This window comes from Larus michahellis, chromosome 16 (assembly GCF_964199755.1).
Source record: "Larus michahellis chromosome 16, bLarMic1.1, whole genome shotgun sequence".
Lineage (NCBI taxonomy): Eukaryota > Metazoa > Chordata > Aves > Charadriiformes > Laridae > Larus > Larus michahellis.
Genome location: NC_133911.1, coordinates 3,918,163 through 3,937,440, shown reverse-complemented (window position 1 = coordinate 3,937,440; position 19,278 = coordinate 3,918,163). Strand labels below are relative to the sequence as shown.

The window sequence follows — 19,278 nt, the reverse complement described above, 5'->3', positions numbered from 1 at the left end:
TTGGCAAGATTTGGATTTTATACCCTTTAAGCTTTAGTTTGTGGCATTTATGTATGTGTGTTTTGGCTTGAATGTGCATCTGGGTCAGTTGAAAGGTTCCCATAGTAGGAAACTGGCTTAAGGTACGATCCCCTGAGAGCCAGGAGGGGCAGGATTGCTGCTGAAGGCCTGAGATTTCTTCGCTTAGAGTCTGTTCCTAGGACAGTGTTCTTCTCGAGCTCATAAAAGCAGGCGATGTCACCTTCTAGCTAGGCCACAGATGAAAATAATATGCATGAGGCTGAAATATTCCTGCAGCACTGGAAAATAGTAGGATCACGCCAGCACCTGTTCCTATTAGGGTTCCTCAGAAATGAAATGGTGATTGCCTTGAGTTGCCCTTATGGCATCTTTGAGATGTCATCAGAAATACTAGATCACAGAAAATTTAGTTTGGATTGGGCTGATAAAGGTCATCTAGTCTAAGCTAAAGCTAGATCTGGTAGCTCAGGGCCTTTTCCGACTGAGTTCAGAAAATCAGCAAGGATGCAGGATTCACAGCTTCTCATCTCGCACTCGGTCTGATAGTCTGTGACACGCTTAGCATCGCTCCGCTCCATGTCACGAGAAGGTGAGGCAATGGCAGTGCACTTCAGTGCTAATGTAAAATATTTTTCCTTTTGCAGTCACTATTTTTAAGTGAGAAACTAGTTTCCTGGCAGCTTTCCAAGGTTACTGTGGTGTAAAATGTTAAGATTAAGCAAAGGCCCTTTTATCAGCTGAAGAGGAAATCTTAGAAAAAAAACCCAAACCCTTTATGTTCCCTACGCTGACATCTCAGGTATTTTCTACTCCAAATTCAAGGGAGAAACAGTCCCTTGCCCCCCTCAGTTGTAGGAAGTATCGGGAAACTGTATCCATGCAGCAGCTTCCATTTGCAGCAAAGGGAATTGCACGTTGCATTTGGGGGCAGAACTAGATGGATAAATTCAAGGATACGAGCCCACGCTCACTCTGAAGTGATGGGATGTATCATGTTATAGTGCATATTCAAGGGACTAAGTTTCATGACTTTAGGCAAATCTATGAACGGATTTTTTGAAGAAGTGGCTTTTGGGGAACAGCATCCTTTGCTGTAAGTCTGTGGTGTAACAGCTCTTGTTTTGGCAGCTCTTGGATCGATGCCCAAACCAAGGAGCTAAAAAAAGCCTTTTTGTCACTTGACAGTGAAAGGGATGGCAAGATTCAAGTGCGGCAACAGTAAAACTGGTGTCTCTTCTGAAACCCCCTCAAAATATCTTATTCACAGAACCGCAAAACTCTCCCAACAGACAGGAGACCTGAATCCCCAGTTAGGAGCTCTCCATGTGTTTGTGGCCCGGGCTTCTGCGCCGCCGGATGGACTTTTCCATTCGGTTCCTTTGTTAGGAGTGTCAGGTCTGACAACCCAGGCCTATTTACGTGTGCTCATCACCTTCAGTCCCCAAGCAATTAATGAAAATTCAGCTGTTTAGCCTCCAGTACTGACGCCAAATAGGAAGGAGTCACTTCTCAAGGAATGAAAGACATCTTGTTTGCGCTATTAACAACCTGACATGTCACCACCAATGGGACGCCACCAGAGGATGTCTTTTATATCAATAACTTAATTCTGGTCATTAAGTGAGCCTTGGTATACTCTGGTTCTAGTACAATCATGCAAACATCTACTTGTAATGTACCTACCTTACTTGAACACCATCTGTTAAGATTTAATTTTTCTTTTCATTTGAAAAAGAAAATTGCCAGACTGCAAAGAGACATCCCAGCCAGGAAAGAAAGTGGGGGAGGAAGCCACGAAGCCCTCTAAAACAGAAGTTGAAGCAAGAGAATGAGAACTTCAAACTTCTGGCTGCTTCTGCCAATATGGCAGTAAAGAAAAAGGCTCACAAATTTCACCCTAGCATGACACTAGACCACAGGCAAAAAGGGTAAAATTAGGCAGAATCTTAGCTTATTCTCTAAATTATTCTTGTCAGTTGGCTAACATTTCCTAAGTCGTGTGTAATTGAATATTTTTGCTCTAATTATAACTAAGCATCATGGGATTTTTTTGTTGTTGTTGTTTTTCTTTTTGTAAACTGTGATCATTCTAGCAAATTATTATCCTCCATATTAAATGGCTAACAGATCTGGTTGCTATGTATCAAAACAGCGTTTAACACAGCCCGGGGCTTTATTGTCCATTCTGCCTACTTTTGTTTCAGCTACAGCTATCGCATCAACCACGCAGGCTGCGTTAGACAAAGAGCTATTGTCTAATTCTTCTTGTTGACTTTCTTTATGCCATGTTATTGATGTAGAAAGGACGGTTTCTGTTGCAACGGTGAAGTGGAGCATGTCTGCTTGTTAGCGCTGCGTTAGTGGGGCTGATGAGGTTCAGTGTCGTCTTGTTAAAAAAAACAAAACCCAAAAAGCACAAACACACACCCGCCCCGCCCCCCCCCCCCAAGTTTTCTGTAGTGCTCTCCTTAGCTATCTGCAGAACGTCAACCTGAAATGGAGTGGGGGACTCAAACCTGCATTCGTATTCACATGCCCCTGTAAGGTCATGGGACGCATTACAGGACTTGAAAAGCAGCCCTGGGGGGGGTTGCCTCACGGAACAGCTCTTTTAATATAATTTATTTTCATCAGAATTTGCCTGGAATTTCTCTTAAGTGAATCTCGAAGAGGTTATAGTGACCCAGCTACACTCTCAGGTACTGTACGTAACGCCACGACAGATGTAGGCATCTTAAACCAGGATGAGATTCGAGTTGCGACAAGGGTTTTATTTGTCGTTTCACCCCATTTTGTTCTAGCTGTTTTTCACTTCATTTTCACCGTCTTTTTATTGAAGGCGGTCCTGCTGTTCAAATGGCTCCCGTGCAGCCGAGCAGTCGGGAATGGCCCTCACCTTAGGGCAGTTTTGAAGTCATCAGTGCAAGCAGTCAGGGTGGGTTTGGTCTTGTTGCTTTTGTGAATTAAAACACTCGCTCCCTTTATTCAGCAATTTCGCCCTTTTTGACCTGGAGTTATCTGGAACAGAATGAAAATTTCTCTTCCCGTTCTTTTAGCGGCACTTTTTGCATCCCTCAATGTTTGTTGGGTTGGAGGTCGTTTTATTGTCGTACCCTATCAATCACTGCTCAGAATGGTGCGGGTTTGGTTTAGACGCTCAGCAACTGCGCAGGTAAAGGAGGAAATGGGAGGAGGGAGAGAAGGACGAACACCGTACTGGAGCCACTGGGCTGGGGAAGGTTTATCTGTCAGCAGGGTCTGGCAAACAGAGATTTCCAACGGGTTTCAAGAACACGCTGGAAAGTATCTTTGTCAGGTTCCAAGTCTTTTCTTTTCAAGGGTATTAACCGTCAATGCTGAGTTTCTTTGTGGTGAGCAAATTGTAGTAATTTGTTTAGTTGCTCCGGAGTTGTTTAGAGGACTAGGAGTATTTTTAATGTATATGAGTTAATATCGTAAAAAAAACCACGCATGCAAAAATCTTGTGAACGTTAAGAGATGATGTGAAGAGTACGAGGCTCCAAACATTCTTAGCATTTAAATAGTCGCAGTTTCTTTGTAATAACTCTGCTCTGCAAGATCTTTGGCCTCCCCAAATATAAACCTGATTAAAAAATGATTGAAGGAATCGGCAAATATGAATTGCCTAATAAAAACATAGATAAAGCTTAAATTGTTAGAGGTACTGGAAGAAAGGTAAGAGTTATAGACCCGTGGTGCTTCCTGGATTTTGCATTTCCCCACCTTTTTAATTTGCAGTAGCAGATAGGGCATAAGGGTGGCTGTAATTCCCCAGGCCTCAAATTTTTCAGTTCGTTAGTGTGTTTCGTTAGGTGTGAATATAAATAAGACCACTTCCCGGTAAGTGACGGTTCTGAAGGTGTGCGCGGGGAGGCGGGGATGGTGGGAAGAGTCAGGACTATATGACCCTGTGCAAATATCACTGGGATAATTTTTCAGAACGTTGTTGCTTCCGCCTCTCCCCGATGATAATTGCTGAAGTCACACAGAAGAGGCAGCTACAGGTGGTTATTGTTCCCCCCCAACACACAGCCTTTTTCTTTCTACTCCAAATAGTCAGGCTTTCTAGCGTGTGGTAGATCTGCTGTTTGTAGACCATGATCCTGAGATGCCATTACCATCTTACTGGGCAGCATTGGATGTTTTCAGTTTTTCTAATACTGCCTGGTAATGATGATTATGGTGTTTCGTGTACAACGTGGAAAAGTTCAACAGCGAATTTGGAGACAGAGGTTAGTGGCCAGCAGAGAAATCCATGCTTGACTGTCTGATCTTCCCAAGCATAAGTAAATTTAAAATTAAATGCTTTGGGTTCTAGAATAGAGGTCAAAAGCAAACGTAAGAAAATCTTATCCTTATTCTAGAATGATAAAATAACGTTAGAGCGAGCCTGTAAATAGAAAAGCATGCAGAATGGGGATCAGAGCACGTGTTTGACACGGCGACAACAGAATACGTTCAAATGAAAATGTTGTTTTGTAGCAGTAAGATGAACGTAGGAACTCTTCTCCAAACATCTTCTTTTTATTGACTTTTAAACATTGGCTTTCCAGAGAATGAAAAGTAAACACTTTATTGAAATGTAACATTTGGGTTTTCTTGTTCATAATTTTCTCTCAAAATCAAAATGTTCTTTTCATCTAAAAATACGATAATTTAAGAACTAGACTGCCAAAATGAAAAGTGGAGTTTGTTTTTTCAGCTTTGCTATCGTAACTTACTCTTTTCCTTTTCACAGCAATTTCTCTAGACTGCTCCAGTAGGATGTTCTAATAGCAAAGCCATTGATTTTAAAACTTTCACATTTTTTGCAATGTGTAAATTTTAAATTTTATTTTTATACAGATATACTTTAACACCCGTTTGTCACTTCTCTGGGGGGAGCTGGGGGGAGAGAGGGAGAATGAGACTTCACTCCCATTCCCCTTGATTGTTCCCATTACTTCAGCAGACTAATACTAGAATACGTTTTAAAATATGATGGGCTTGCTTCTTATTCTACGAGGTTTCTTTCCTCGTAGAATCAATTATACTAGTTAAAGTCACCTTGGAAGAACTAGCTCAGTCAAAACGGACTTAGTGGAAGTGAGAATTTTGTCTTAAAAGGTTCACGGAGGCTTTTTGTTCTTTCCTGAGAATTACAGGAAGCTGCATTTCCCAGTTTTCAGATACGGAAGCTACTGTGAATAATGATTTAGGCTATGACTGAGAAAGGGTATTACTGCTGTGAGATGTTTTTATCTGACACGTGGCTGTACGCGCAGGCGTTTCAGTGTACCCGGCAGGTGTTAAGCACTCAAATGCAGCAATGGCAGCGTCCTGGGGGGGGTCCCTTACCTGCACCCAGGAGGCTGGTTCTTTCCTTGCACCCTGTTCTGAAGCATCAGCCGAATGGTTCACTGCAGCGTAGCTTGGATGAAATGTATTCCTTTACAGTTTAGTTTGATGTAAAGGCTGTATATCTACCACGTGAAATACTGTGCTGGGTCCACAAAGATTTATCTTCTGGCTACGAGAAACGTTATACGCAGTATAACATCACCCACGCAGCGCAGCTCAGCTCAGGGCTCTCTTAAGCTATCGCATCGTGACAGGTCGTGACTACCCCGAGACAGGACTAACAAAAAGGGGTGAAGACAGGAAGACGAAACAAATCAGCCTGGGCCGTGCGGTGGGTCAGGGGCAGACTCCGAAATCTGGAGTCCCTGGAGTCACAGCCCCACTCAGACTGGCGCAGGGCTCTTGCACGGGGAAAAGCGTGCGCTGGATTTTTACCTTCTCCGTTGCGTGATGCGCTACAGCAAACTTCCCCTTCTGCTGGAAAAAAGGAAAACCAAGCAGAGACAGGTACCTCATCATCTTTATTGTTAGCATTCACTATGCTTAATTACATTACTGTTTAACGACTGCATCCCCAAGTCTGTTGTCACCGTCACTTTTATTTAAGACTCAAATTTGCCTGCACCCCTTAAAATAAAGCCGATACAATAAAGTATTTGTTGTAAAAGCAACCGACTGTGTTGAAGGCAAGGCCATCGTTGTCACTTTTTTGTGCCCTTCTTAGCACTGTTTTCTTGATATCGCAGCTCTCGGTATGTCTTTTTAATGACTTGAATCAGTTGGTATTTTTGTGAATCGAAAGGGAGGAGAGTGAGGAAGCCAAGAACCAAACCACAAGAAATCTTACTGCCTTTACATCATGTTGAAACAGAACTTAACCTTGTGTTTCTATTTTAGATCTTTATTAAATCAACTTTTTACACTATCTTTGTCTCCTGAAATCCACCGTGCTTTTCAAACGGTCCTTTAACATCAAATGTCTTCCTTCTGCCCGTCACATATTTGGTAAATTATTTACACCCCAGTGATGTAGGGCAATCTTTCTCGAGCCATTCCTGTTAGTTTTTATGGAACGCTGACATCCCGAAGAATGCGGAATCATTAATAGTTGCTTCATTTCTCCAACTGCTGGACAGACCGTGGTCCTCTGTGGGCATCTTACTAGACAGTGCTGGATTTTTTGGATCTACTCTAACACTGTCTGGTAACGATGTTTAAAGGGTGAACCAAACAACAACATGCCTCAGGAGGAGCTCTCACAGAAAGACACTGTGCCACAATTTAGGCCAAAGTGCAACATTTGGACAAGAGGGTAAGGATGTTGGCTATTGTGTTAATAAATGTATTAGTAAAAGGCTATAATCATAAATACTTCCCAAAAGAAGCTGCTCCGTTAGGTGCTACCCAACCTCCATGTTGCTGTGAAGGAGGCGAGACGGGACTCACAAAACGCGTGTCCTGGCAGAGGCACAGTAACGCGTCCTTCTCTCCAAACAGCGCTCCGAGCTGTGATACCTTTGCGTGGCCCAGCCCTTGCCCAGGGGGGCTGAAGGATTGGCTTGTAGGTTGCCGTGCCTGGCTGTGAAAGGTGGCCAAGGCGGGATACTGGCTGTAAAGGTCCTTCTTCCCAATTGCAGTGCAATTATACCTCCATGGTTGAACGGCCTATGAACTCCCAACCTTATACCCTGCCCTGTTACAGGCAGTGCTTTCAGCTTCTAGAACAGGTGGGTTAATCACTCGAATCATTCCACTAAGAAACAAAGGAATTAACCCAGGCAAGGAACAGCTACTGATTGCTTCCCCTGCTCCACCTCACCCAGCAGAGGCACAGGAAGAGCTACCCCCTCACAAGAATTCATTCTAATTGTGCAGCAGCTCCCGCAGGAGTACATCGCTGCACGGAGTGGGAGAATGGATGAGGTTTGGATTAGAAGCTGGGACTCCTTAAGGAAATAAGTACTTCTCTCAAATGCACAGAGCTCAGACTTAAACAAGCCTCCTGGGGTGACAGAGGAGCTCGAGGAGACCGCTTCTTCCTGTAAGAGTATTATCTTCGTGACCCGCCACGTCGTATTGGAGCCAGATGGTCCAGCTCCATCCGCTTTACTGAAAAAGCACAAGTTTCCGCACTGCTAGTGGTAATATTGCTTGCTGTTAAAGATCTGATTCTGCGAGCAGATTCTGGGGTCGCTCAAACAGCGGAAACGAAGCGGGTATTTGCAGGGCAAATTTGGGGACTAAATTGGGTCAAGGCTTGCCCTCCTCTAGTGGCGTTTAATGCCTCCTGCCTGAGCCGCACGTACGTATTCAGGGCCAGTCTGTGCTTACCCCACAGGCCTTTCCTACCCCTTGGATTAACCTAAATCAGTATTTTGCAGACAGCCTGGTCCAGCTGTAGAGGACAAGAATTCATAATAACAGTCCACTATACGAGCTGAGATTCATCTTTACACAAGGAGCTGCCTGCACTTCCGAAAGACCACAGAATTTTTAGTTCTTGGAGATGTAACGAGGTGGAACAGTGCCCAGACCTTGTACTGGTTCTTCAGTCTTGTACCCGTCGGTTTTCAGCTCCTTTCCGTGAGAAATGCAAGGCCGTGTTCCACATGCACCCTGACCACACGCGCCTTGCCCCAGAGCTTGAAATGGATCCCAAGGACTGATTTGTCTTGGCGTCCCAGCACCAAAGGGTTTTCCTCACCCTCAACCTCATGTTAATCCCCTCCCTCGCTCCAAAACGGACCTGGCAGAGCAGCACTGGGGTACACAAGCACATTCTGTGTTCTCCGCCTCGGTCACTGGAAATCTCGAAATATTTTTTTCAATACTTTGTAGTAAGCTGGGCGTGTGATTCCTTGCCAAAACCAGTAGGTCACACGCAAGAACAGTAGGAAAAAATGAACCAATTCGGATAGAACTTAAACTTATTCCCATCGCAATGTGTGAGCAGCTTGAAAGGCGCTGGCTGGGCCTGCTTTAGCGCCAACCGGACGAGCTCAGCTTTGTGTTTACCCTTGCAGGTTGTAATTCTCAGGAAAACGAGAGAGAGAGAGAGAGGGAAGAAGCAGAGAAGCGGTCTTTGCTGATTAGCTTCTGCGTTAATAAGTAACTGGTTCACAAGGGACGGAGGAAATGGTGTGAAATTTGAGTGACTCTGCAAATTGGCTTTTAACAAGCATTTAAGTAAGAGGAATTGGAGCGCGCACCCACCACCCATCCATCTTCTCTTCTTAAAGTATGGGTCCTAACCTTGGATGGAGCTGAGTAAATAAATAAAAATAAAAAAAAAAAAAAGAAGATAACTAATTGAGCATCCATGGCAGGCACAGGAATGTCGCCTTAAAAAGCCGAAATGGAGACCGGGGGAAGTCCCCCTTCCCGCCTCCGTGATGACGTACGCTCAGGAAAATGTCCCTTCAGTCTTGTCTCAGAGAGAGACGGTCACGAGAGCCAGGGGCAACTCAGGAAAATGCCCTTCTGCCTCCGCATCTTTCTCTCCCTCCCCTTCTCCTACTGACTTTCCTCTCGCTTCAATCGGTTTCACAGGATTTCACTTCCACTGATTCTTAGGACGGGTTAAGAGCTGTCTGAGGCCTGCTCCGCGTCAGACTTAATTCTGGAAAAGTTGTCTGGCTGAGGGGCGGTCGGCTGTTGCCGAGGGCAGAGCCTCTAGAGCCTCTAGAATCAGCCGAGGACGGCTGCGCCCCCGCGGCCACGGGGAGCCATTCCTCGGCGAGGGACGCGGCGGACACAGCTGCTGGTAAGTTCTTTACCATTCATTTATTTTTTTTTTTTTTCAACTCGCATACCAGTGAACTGGAAACAGTTGTGTTTTCATAATTGTACTGCCCCATAATCAGCAAGTATTCCAAGTTAAATATTTACCGGTTATTGCTTTGTCTAAGGGAGAGGCCCTCGGCCTTCCCCTATCTTTTTAGTCCTGGAGCTGGAGAAAGGCCTTTAATGGTGGTGGTTTCCTTTAGCCTGAGCGCCTGCTGATTGCTGTCTTACCAGGCAAAGTTAGATCTAGCTATTTTTGTCTAATACTGTCTGGTAATGCCGTCAATCGCATTGGCAAACCTCTTCGTCTTGAGAGAAATACGGAGAAAAAAAGCTTGCCTTTTTCAGAAGAATCGATGGAGTCTGGTGTCTGGCGCCTTCTCACCGGAGCTTGGGCTTACGCCGAAAGCTTGCGCGCTGGTTCTGCGCCTCGTCAACACCCAAACAGGCCCTGTAATGCCTCCAGGAGCGTAAAGAGAGAGATGAGAAAAGGCAAGAGCTCGCATGTCCGTGATACGTAGGTAGGTCAAGATCTGTTTTCTGGACTTGCTTCCGTAAGAAACGAGGCTCCTGCGCTCGTTAGCCGTCTGTACGGCAGTGACTTTGGGACCTAGCGTCAGACTTCCCTGGAGTCTGATGGGTGCAGACGCAACAACCCAGTAGCTTTGAGAATTACGTCATCCAATTAAATGGGCCAAGCAGAGGCCCTCGTCGCTCCCTACGGTAGTAAGTCTGTAGAGTACGCACGGCTGAAAACGCCCAGCGCCGTGGCATAGGGAGCTGAAAGTTTCTAAATCTTCCAAACTTCATCATACAGAGTTACTCCTATACTCAATACAGAAAACTCTGAGGCTTTTTTGCTGTTGTTTAAGAAGAAGAGAATTTTCCTGGGTAAACTCGGGCCATTTAGCCGCCTGAGGCTGCCGTCAGTTTAAGTAGCTGCTTCTGTTTGGAAATTATTTGTTAAACGAGCAAAATTCCGCCACAGATCAGTGCGCCCTGTTACTATATCGAAACTCCGAATGAGGTCTGCTTTATTTTCACACTGACCGAAAAGTACTTTTAAAGGCATCTTATAAAAAGGGAGGGTTTGCAAAGCCCTCAGTTCAGCAGATCTTCTATTTGAGACGCGGTTAGCCGAACCACACCGGGAGAAGGGCGGCCTCCCCGGGAAGTGCCCGGATTCCCCGCACGTGGCGGCCAGCCCTTACCCTCGCCGTGCCGGGGCGCAGCACCGGCCTTGGCCAGTTGCTGGGTTGAACGGAGCCCCCCCTCCTCGCGCAAGGAGAGGGAGCAGCGTGACGCCGCGTGTTCCCGACCTCCGCTGAGCACCCTGCGCCCCGAGGCGGGGGAACGGAGGTAGCGGAGTTCTCCACGGCCAGTCTCACTCAAGTGTCAGGAATTTCCCAGTTAGGAAATCGCCTTGCCCAAAACTCGCTCGGAAGGTGAAGATGGTATCTATGTCCCGCTTAAAATGACTCATGCTGGCAAGTCTCGCTTTGCAGGGTCCAAGCGGCAGTCCTTTCCATCGAAAAGTTACGGAAAGGCGCTACTCGGTCTGGTATATTGCAGTGTCTCACCGAGCGACGAGGCCACTACATTTTACGCTTCTCCCTGTGCTGCCCCTGAACTCCAGCCGCTGGGTTCCTTCTGTCCCGTTCCTCTCTACGCCTCCCTCTGTCCAACACTCACCCTTGGGATTTCGCAGAAGCCACAGTCTCTTGCTGGAACCTTCACCTTCTATTTCTGTCTTCGTGAGATGCTCGACATGATGTTCGAGGCTTTTTTGGAGTTAAGGTGTTCCCGGAAATGAAACAAATTTGACCTTTCAGCAACACTTTACGAGTTATCTTTAAAAGAAGCGAAAACAAGAACTGCGTGCCTTTTACTGAAATGTTTTTTGGGGAAATTGGTAATAAAAAAAAAATAATTCCGTGCGATGCCTGATGCAATCGATTTTAAAGGGTAGGTATATGCACAAAGCGTTCCCGGGGAAGGCAGAGAGATGAAGTCTAGTCCCCAATGCCGCGGTCAGTAGCTTACAGCTCACGCTCCCTCCAGGAGCTTGATGTCATTATTCTGCTGAATATTCTGCTGACACCGTTTTTATCACTGGCACCCACGCGTGTGGACAGGCACCTACGTAGAGATTGTTTTCTTTGTAGAAGCAGGAAGAAGAGTTTCACTCGCTGCTATTGTACAGATACATTTTTATATCTTACACGCCGTTTAATGTGCTATTTCGCTGCCTTATAGCTCACGTTATTCATTTTAGGATTCTAATAAAAAACCCAGTCGTATATTTAATAAAAGATGTTGAATCTCAGCCCAGCTCTGAGTTGAATTTATTTTGAAGCAATACAGATTTCTGAGCGTTTAAACCGAGCCTTCCCCGACGCTCGAGCAGCTCCAGCCCCGGAGCAGTACGTGCTGCCCCGCGCGGCTCTGGGGGGAGCCGGAGCCCAATCCCCGGCGCGTTCCCTGCCCGTCGGGGTGGGATGGGTGGGATGGGGCAGGGGCACGGCGCGGTGCTGGGGCATTCCGGAGCTCTGCTGCTCCCGCGGTCGCTCCCCACGGCCTGGGCTGGGCCGGCACAATTTACAACCAACTCTTCCAAGGGGTCGCGACCGCTGCGAGGCTGAACTGGGGGCCGGACATGGACCATCGATGGAACGCCGCCTCGTCCCTGCCCCGCTCATAAACCTCTAGCCAGCCACGTGAGACCGAAACCAACCCAGTAACATTTCGTTATCCTTAACATTGAATATCCTTGATTCCTAAGCGAAGGACCTGCCATCGGGTGGGGTGGGTGGGGAAGGAATTTCTCAATAAGCTCCCACCAAAAAAAAAAACCCTTAATCCAGAAAAAATGGTCCTTAAACAAGCCAGGAGCTGGTGTCTCTCGCAGAATACAAGCATTAAACTCCCTTGTAACGCCTCAACATATATATGTGTGTATATATATATATTTAATGTTACTTGTCCTGCTGATCTGTAGTCTGGAACAAGCCAAGGAGACTTTAGACTTGAAAACCCTCTTATGATCGTGGCAGTAGCAAGGCACATTCCGTCTTCGCAAATCCTAAACCACATCCCGCTCCGAGGAGAGCAGCAGGAAGGAAAGAAGCAACATCTATTTCAGCAAAACCAGCGTTTCCCGTCCTTTGACCGACCAGCAAACACTCCGGGCGGGTTTTCCGAACTGAGGAGCAGGAGCAGGAAGAGGCACCGCAACCGGAACAGCCCGGGCTCAGCCGGGGGAGAACTGAAGCAACTCATTGCAGCCCGGTGTAATTGTAGCTCGTGTCGTTGATTGAGGACTTACCGCAAGAGCAAGGCAAGTGGGAACCTTCCGACTACTTGCAGTACCTTCAGCTGGTACTCCACATGGAGTACCGATACCGGCTCTGGTTTCCAGGTATCGCCACAACTTCTTAATCCCTGCTTTCAGTCTTGGTACCTAGTAGAGTATTTAATTTTTTTATTTTTTTTTTTAAACAAACCTTTGTAAGCAAATTATTACATGAGGGGCCAAAAAAAATTGGGCAGACTTTCATTTCGGTCTGCTTCCCTTTTGTTAATCTTAGACTTTGGTACTCAAAATCTGTAAAAGCAGCGCCAAACATTGGCTTTACAGTTGTGAAAAGGATATTTTTTTTCAGCCTTATTTGTTGCTCCAAAACCCTGCGGCCCTTATTTCCACCTTCTAAGGTGAGCACAAGTCAAATATCCTTTTCCCAGCCTACGGCTCGTGCTGTGACGTACAAAATAAGGTCCGGGGACTCTGTCGCGATGCGCTTTACATTCCAGTAGGTAAAATATGGGAGTACGTTCCACGCCACGAGGCAGCGGTCCAGCGCGCCTTTGCACGATCAAGCACAGCGTCAGCGGGGATCGCGTTTTACCAAACAGCCCTCAAATATCTCCTGTTTCCTTGCCTCCCACAACTCCGTAATTAGTATTGATGCTTCCGACTAGGATGGGTGTCAGAATTGGCTCTGTTTGCTATCGGAATGCTACGTAGCAATGCCACCGGGCTGTTAATGCCTCATCTCACAGCGTCCCTTTCTCCCCCCGCCCCGGCACTTCCCAACCACCGTTGGCATTGCAGTCGCGTCGCTGTGTATCACCCACAGGTTAAAATTGGGAAAACTCAGGCACACGCAGAGAAAATAACTCATCCGGGCAGCTGCAGAAGAAAATAACCAAGAGACTTTGCTGTAGACTCCAAGTATTCAGCCTTATTTGTCTTTAACTTACTAACATTAACGTTTAACACACTGGCATGGCAACATATGGCTTTAAAAAAAGAAAAGGTGAGCACCTCCTCTCCTCTCCTCTCCTCTCCTCTCCTCTCCTCTCCTCTCCTCTCCTCTCCTCTCCTCTCCTCTCCTCTCCTCTCTCCTACAATTACCAATTTTAACAACAAGCGAAAAATAAACCAGGGATTTCTAACAGGGAGCTGAGCAGAGACAAAGACAAGACATTTAGCTTTCCTAGTATTTTGCAGAAATCAAAAGATTTAGGGGGGAAAACCAGCTTGAACCCTTCTAAATACTTTATTAGTCGTCATGCAGCAATAAACTCCAGCGCGTTAAAACCACGTCACATCACCTGTACGCAGGACGGAGGCACCATCAATAGGAAGGAGGGTTCTCAACAGGGTTCTTTACAGCTGCAGAATATCAGCCCCAGGTGTCGTGTGGAAGGCGATTTAGATACTTAGACGGTAGGGAAGAAAACCATAACACCTCCCCCCCTTTACAAACGGCCTGGGAGAAGCTCGTTTCATATTCCTTTGTGGGTTTATTTTAGGCCAGGCGAGGTGGGGGCATCTCCCAGGGCAGTAAATTTAACAGGCACCTCCTGGCACAGCCCAAACCCGTTCAAGAACAAAGTTCAAGCCGTTTAAACTACAGACATATGAACACATCATTTGATAATAAGTGGATTTAAGTATTAAAGAAGCTGTTTAATGAGTAATATACAATTCTATCAAACTATGTACCTTCTTCAAGGTGGCAGCAGCATTATTTATTTATTTTTTTTCCAGATAGTGTCAATTTGCTTTAAAAGCACCCGGGATCCAAACCGCCACGTTCAGGTTGGAGCATCTTGTGCAACTTCCCTGGCCCCTCCTGAGACCCACGGCACTTTAAAACCCTCATAAACACAGGTCTAAAGAGGGGTGGTGGTGGTGCATGTGTCGGAAGAACCAAGTGGATCTGATATTTGATGAAGATTCCACTTTAATTTTGGTGTCCGAGCGCTTAATAGACTGTATTAAACCATTCCCTCAAGCGGGAGCCACGGGCAGGGAGAGGCTCAGCAAACACCCAGGAGACGCGACCGCGCTTGGATCGCTCGTGTTATTTGCACGGCAAACACCGCTTGAAACAAACCCACTGCTGTGCGCGAGCTTAACTCGTTATTCACTGCCTGCCGTTTGATGGCTGTTTCTGAGCCTGCCCTGTCGATAAATGGAGGCCACACGAGAGAAAAAGCCTTGTGCGCCCATGAATGAAGGGAAACCTGAAAAACCGGGAGGAGTTAATAACGTGCGGCTCTTTCAGCTCGCTCACTTGTCTTCGGCCCTTATCTCCCGCAGAACGGCTCCCAAAATCAGGGCCATTTTAGAATAAAGGAACTGCCTATAAATATACTTTAAAAAACAGCAAGACCGGGAAAAGTCTGAGCTTTGTACAGTGACCAAATTGAATTAGACACAGCCTGCATTTAACTCTCTTCCTGATACCTCATCTAAATCTTCCCTCTCTCAGTTTAAAACCATTCCCCCTTGTCCTACGGCTCCCCTCACAGAGTCACGGAACGATGGGGGTGGGAAGGGCCCTCTGGAGATCACCCCGTCCCACCCCCTGCCAGAGCAGGGTCACCCACAGCAGGTGGCACAGGAACGCGTCCAGGCGGGGTTGGAATGTCTCCAGAGACGGAGACTCCCCCACCTCTCTGGGCAGCCTGTGCCAGGGCTCTGCCACCCTCACAGCAAAGAAGTTCCTCCTCATGTTGGGATGGAACTTCCCGTGTTCCAGCTTGTGCCCGTTGCCCCTTGTCCTGTCACCAGGCACCACTGAGAAGCCAAGTTCTGGAGCGCTATGAGGCAAACTTTCCTCATCTGAAGCTATAGCTGGGGGGCATGTAAACACTTGGCCATGCCAAATAAATGGTTAAGCTTGCCGGGTTGCTCTCTGTAGTGATAAAATAAAATAAAAATAGCCAGCAGCATGGCTCCGTGGGATGGTCTTTGTGGTTTATAGAGAACATGACTGACAACACGCATGAAAATTTGGCCCCATCCGATACTGTGAAGCGACCGCGTGTTTGAACGGCAGCGCTCGGCCAGGAACTCGCAGCAACGGATGGGGCCCCGTCAGGGTTTGAATGGAGAGAAGTAACCGGAGCGATGCGTATCCCATAGCAATCCGACTGCCAAAATACTGAAACGACAGCCACAGTTTGCCCTCAGACTACTGGAATTTCATCAGAAATTCATTTCTGAGGGCATCTGGGCATCCCTCTCACCTTCCCAAGGAGGGAGACCGCGGGGCCATGGGCGGAGCGTCCCGACTTCTCGGTTTGCTGGCAGCACTTCAGAGTCCCGCAGGCATCCGAGAGACGGGTCCAGGCTTGAGCAGCTGCGGGTTCTGAGATGAACCAAAGGCATTTCTGAAAGAGGACACACATGCCGAGTGAGCCTGACGGGTACGGCCACGGGGAATTTGTTTAAGTCTCAGGCAAAGTCCTGCCAAGCAATGGTTTGTACTTAGAAAGCTGCTGAGACTCTCCCGAAGTTGTATATGAAATAAAACGCCCGAAGAAAATACCACGGTAAATAAAAGAAGACTGAACCCCATCTAGGGAGGCAGAGGTACAGAGCTGGGCATGGACGGGGATGGCTTTGGGTCTGTGACAGCCTCAGCCCCTACAGACCGGCTCGCGGCTGGCTCTGCTGCCGACGGCGCGGCTGTGTTTGGGCAGGTCAATAAGGTCACTGCGGTTATTCCAGCTCCACGGGGATGCAGAGGGTGCAGACAGGCCCTGGGAATTTACAGCTGGCGGTTTGGAAAAAGCCAAGGCAGCAAAGTGCCCAAATCAAACTGGAATTCAACGGGCTTTGGGTGCTCAGCGCCCCACGACCTTTGAAAATGCCACAAATGATGTGAGAACCTGCACCGCTCCGCTTGTGAATCAGCCCGGGCGGCTGCTTTACCATGGCTTCATGCCCCAATGAGATGGAATTCCAGCCTCACCCGGAGTCTGACCGCACACATGGAGTGACCAGAGCAAGAAAAGGCAAATGGGGGGGCTTTGAATGATACGGTCACCCTTTGCTGCAGCAACAGGCAAGAGCAACTCCTTGGCAGTAGTTTGTCTTTAAAAAAAAACCCAACCAACCAAAACACAACCGTTTTTCACTCACAACTGCTGCTCCTGCTCACGTCCCTCTCGAATTTCCTGCGAGTTCTGGAAGTCGGCTCTGCAGGTACGGAACGGGAGCCAAGGCGAGTGGTTCTCCTGTAAAATCAGAACTTGGGCCTTGTGCCTCACACGGCTTCTTTTTAATATATTAAATATATATATTTGTATATGTTAATACACTGTAATATATATATTATTTTATATATTAAAGACGGTGGGCCAGGAGGACATACACACGGCGAGAGGAGCACCCGTGGATCCAGCGGGAGACCCTCCGGCGGGGCGGCTGCCTCCCGCACGAAGAGCTGCTGGGTCTGGGACTGGGCAGCGGGAAACCCGAGCCGCGGGAAGGACCACGTGCCACGGCTGTTTGCTTTACTCCTCGCTCACCTTTCTTTTTCCCGCCGCCACGCCTCGGACGGTGGGTTGGATGTTGCTGAAGCTGGGATGTAACGTCACTCCGGGGACTCGCCGCTCCTTCAGCTGCAGCTCCAAATCCAAACAAGGCAGGAGAACGCAACACCAGAAAGGGGTTCAGCACAAAAACAAAGCAGCAAACCCAAATGTCGTGGTTTGGGCACCAAAGCCACGTGAAAAGGGAGAGAAAGGGTGCGCATTTTCTAGGAAACACTCCCAGTTCCCTCAAAATACTGATACAAAGCCAGATGAAACCCTTGGAAGTTTTCCACAGCCTTCACGGGACTTCAGGCCAAATTCCTTTTTCCACGATTGACGGAGCCTCTCCTCTCACGGAGTGACGTGCTCCCGCCTTTCTGCTGATCTCAAGCAGGACTGTAGGTGCTCAGCGACACCGACAAATGGGCCTGTTTCAGGAGGAACTGGCTTGACGAAATCGCCGCGCGGAGGATTCACCTGCTGCTGGAGGGGCGCGTTGGGCTTGTCTTCTCCTAACGCCACGGCTTCGCTTCCAAATTTGGGGCTTAATCATTAATTTCCACGTGTCTGCGGGCCGCATGCCTGCTGTGCAGTGAGCCAGGGCTGGGCTGATAAACGCCTTGGGAAAGGTGGTGCCTGCCCCCGTGTTCCTACCGCTTTCCCTCTGGTACCGACATAAACCCCCCACACCACCCGTACTCTGTGTGGGAACCACAACTCACCACCGGGGAGCCCAAGCACGCATTGTTTAATACACCTATCAAAGCAATTTATAATTATCCATTACCGTTAAAGTCCGCAACATGTAAATGTCGGGGGGTTTTTTTTCCATCGCACAGGTGAGTCTCCCCGTCGCTCTCTGTGGCTTTCTTGCAGAGCCAAGGGGAGATGATCCTTCCTGGCCCCTACAGCAGCAAAAAACACGTGTACGTGACGGTGCACGGTCCTTCCGATCTGCCTCCTCACGGCCGGTTTCTCCCTCCCTCCCTCTAGAAGCGCTCTCCGTAAAAAACACTACTACTGTTGGAAAATGCCAATGCCAAGCTAGGAAAAATACCCTGGAATTGCAAACCCTGGAAAAAGCATTGGAATTGACCTCGTCCCAGCTCCAGAGGCAGTTTGGGAATGACCCCGTTTGTGTGTGTGTGTGGGGGAACAGCCTCCAAATGTGATTAAGACATTGCTCCCTGAGAGACGTGCTGTGCTCACCCTCCCGTTTGCTACGGAAAAGGCCACTGGGAGCACACGCACCACCGGCACGAGTCACCCCTAAAATATCCTTGAATGAAGGCGATTGCGTAGACAGGGCTGCACTCCCACCGCCAGCACGGGGTGAAACCTCATGGCTGCAGCTGGTACCCAGCCCCGGCCGCGCCGATCCCAGCCCCGAGCGCCGGTTTTGGCTGGAATAGCGCTGCCCACCCCAACACCGGGATGAGCAGCATCAAGACTTTACTGTGTCCAGCTCCGAAGCCCGCAGCACAAGAAGGGCATGGACCTGTTGGAGCGGGGCCAGAGGAGGCCACGGGGATGATCCAAGGGCTGGAGCCCCTCTGCTGTGAGGACAGGCTGAGAGAGCTGGGGGGGTTCAGCCTGGAGAAGAGAAGGCTCCGGGGAGACCTCAGAGCCCCTTCCAGTCCCTGAAGGGGGCTACAAGAAAGCCGGGGAGGGGCTGTTTGCAAGGGCAGGTAGCCATAGGACGAGGCCAATGGTTTAAACTGGAGCAGGGCAGGTTTAGATGAGACATCAGGAAGAAGTTCTTTCCACTGAGGGTGGTGAGACACTGGCCCAGGTTGCCCAGAGAGGTGGGGGAGGCCCCATCCCTGGAGACATCCAAGGCCAGGCTGGATGAGGCTCTGAGCGACCTGATCCAGTTACAGATGTCCCTGCTCACTGCAGGGGGGTGGGACGAGATGGCCTTTAGAGGTCCCTTCCCACCCAACACATTCTATGATTCCATGATTCTAAGACCCACTAAAGCATCTCTCATGAGCCACTGAAACTGTGTTTTCTGTCCTCAAAGCGCATCTATTTATAGAGAGACGCATCAAGAAGCATCACATACCTGCAGTAAAGCGAAGATTGTTTTCTTCAGCAAGAAAATATTAGCAGGTGTTTACGCAGCTTGCTTCCTTGCGCAGTACGCTGTGTGACATCAAGCCGTCAGGTGGTTACAAAACCTGAGAAAAATTCAGGCCCTGGGAGAGCTGCTGTCTCTTCTACCGGCAGCACTGTTGGCGTGCGACGGGAGCGCTCGATTCCGTTCTTTTCCTGGAATAG

General features: G+C 48.1%; 1 long non-coding RNA gene across 1 annotated transcript; it reads right to left on the bottom strand.

Annotated features, from left to right (window-relative positions):
- Window positions 1–15,585: 15,585 nt before the first annotated feature.
- On the bottom strand, window positions 15,586–19,241 carry LOC141751882 (uncharacterized). Its single transcript, XR_012590130.1, has 4 exons — window positions 19,064–19,241; window positions 16,993–17,903; window positions 16,604–16,698; window positions 15,586–15,849 (listed from the first exon to the last, which is right to left on the bottom strand). It is a non-coding gene; the product is annotated as an uncharacterized LOC141751882 (long non-coding RNA).
- Between the last annotated feature and the right edge of the window lie 37 nt (window positions 19,242–19,278).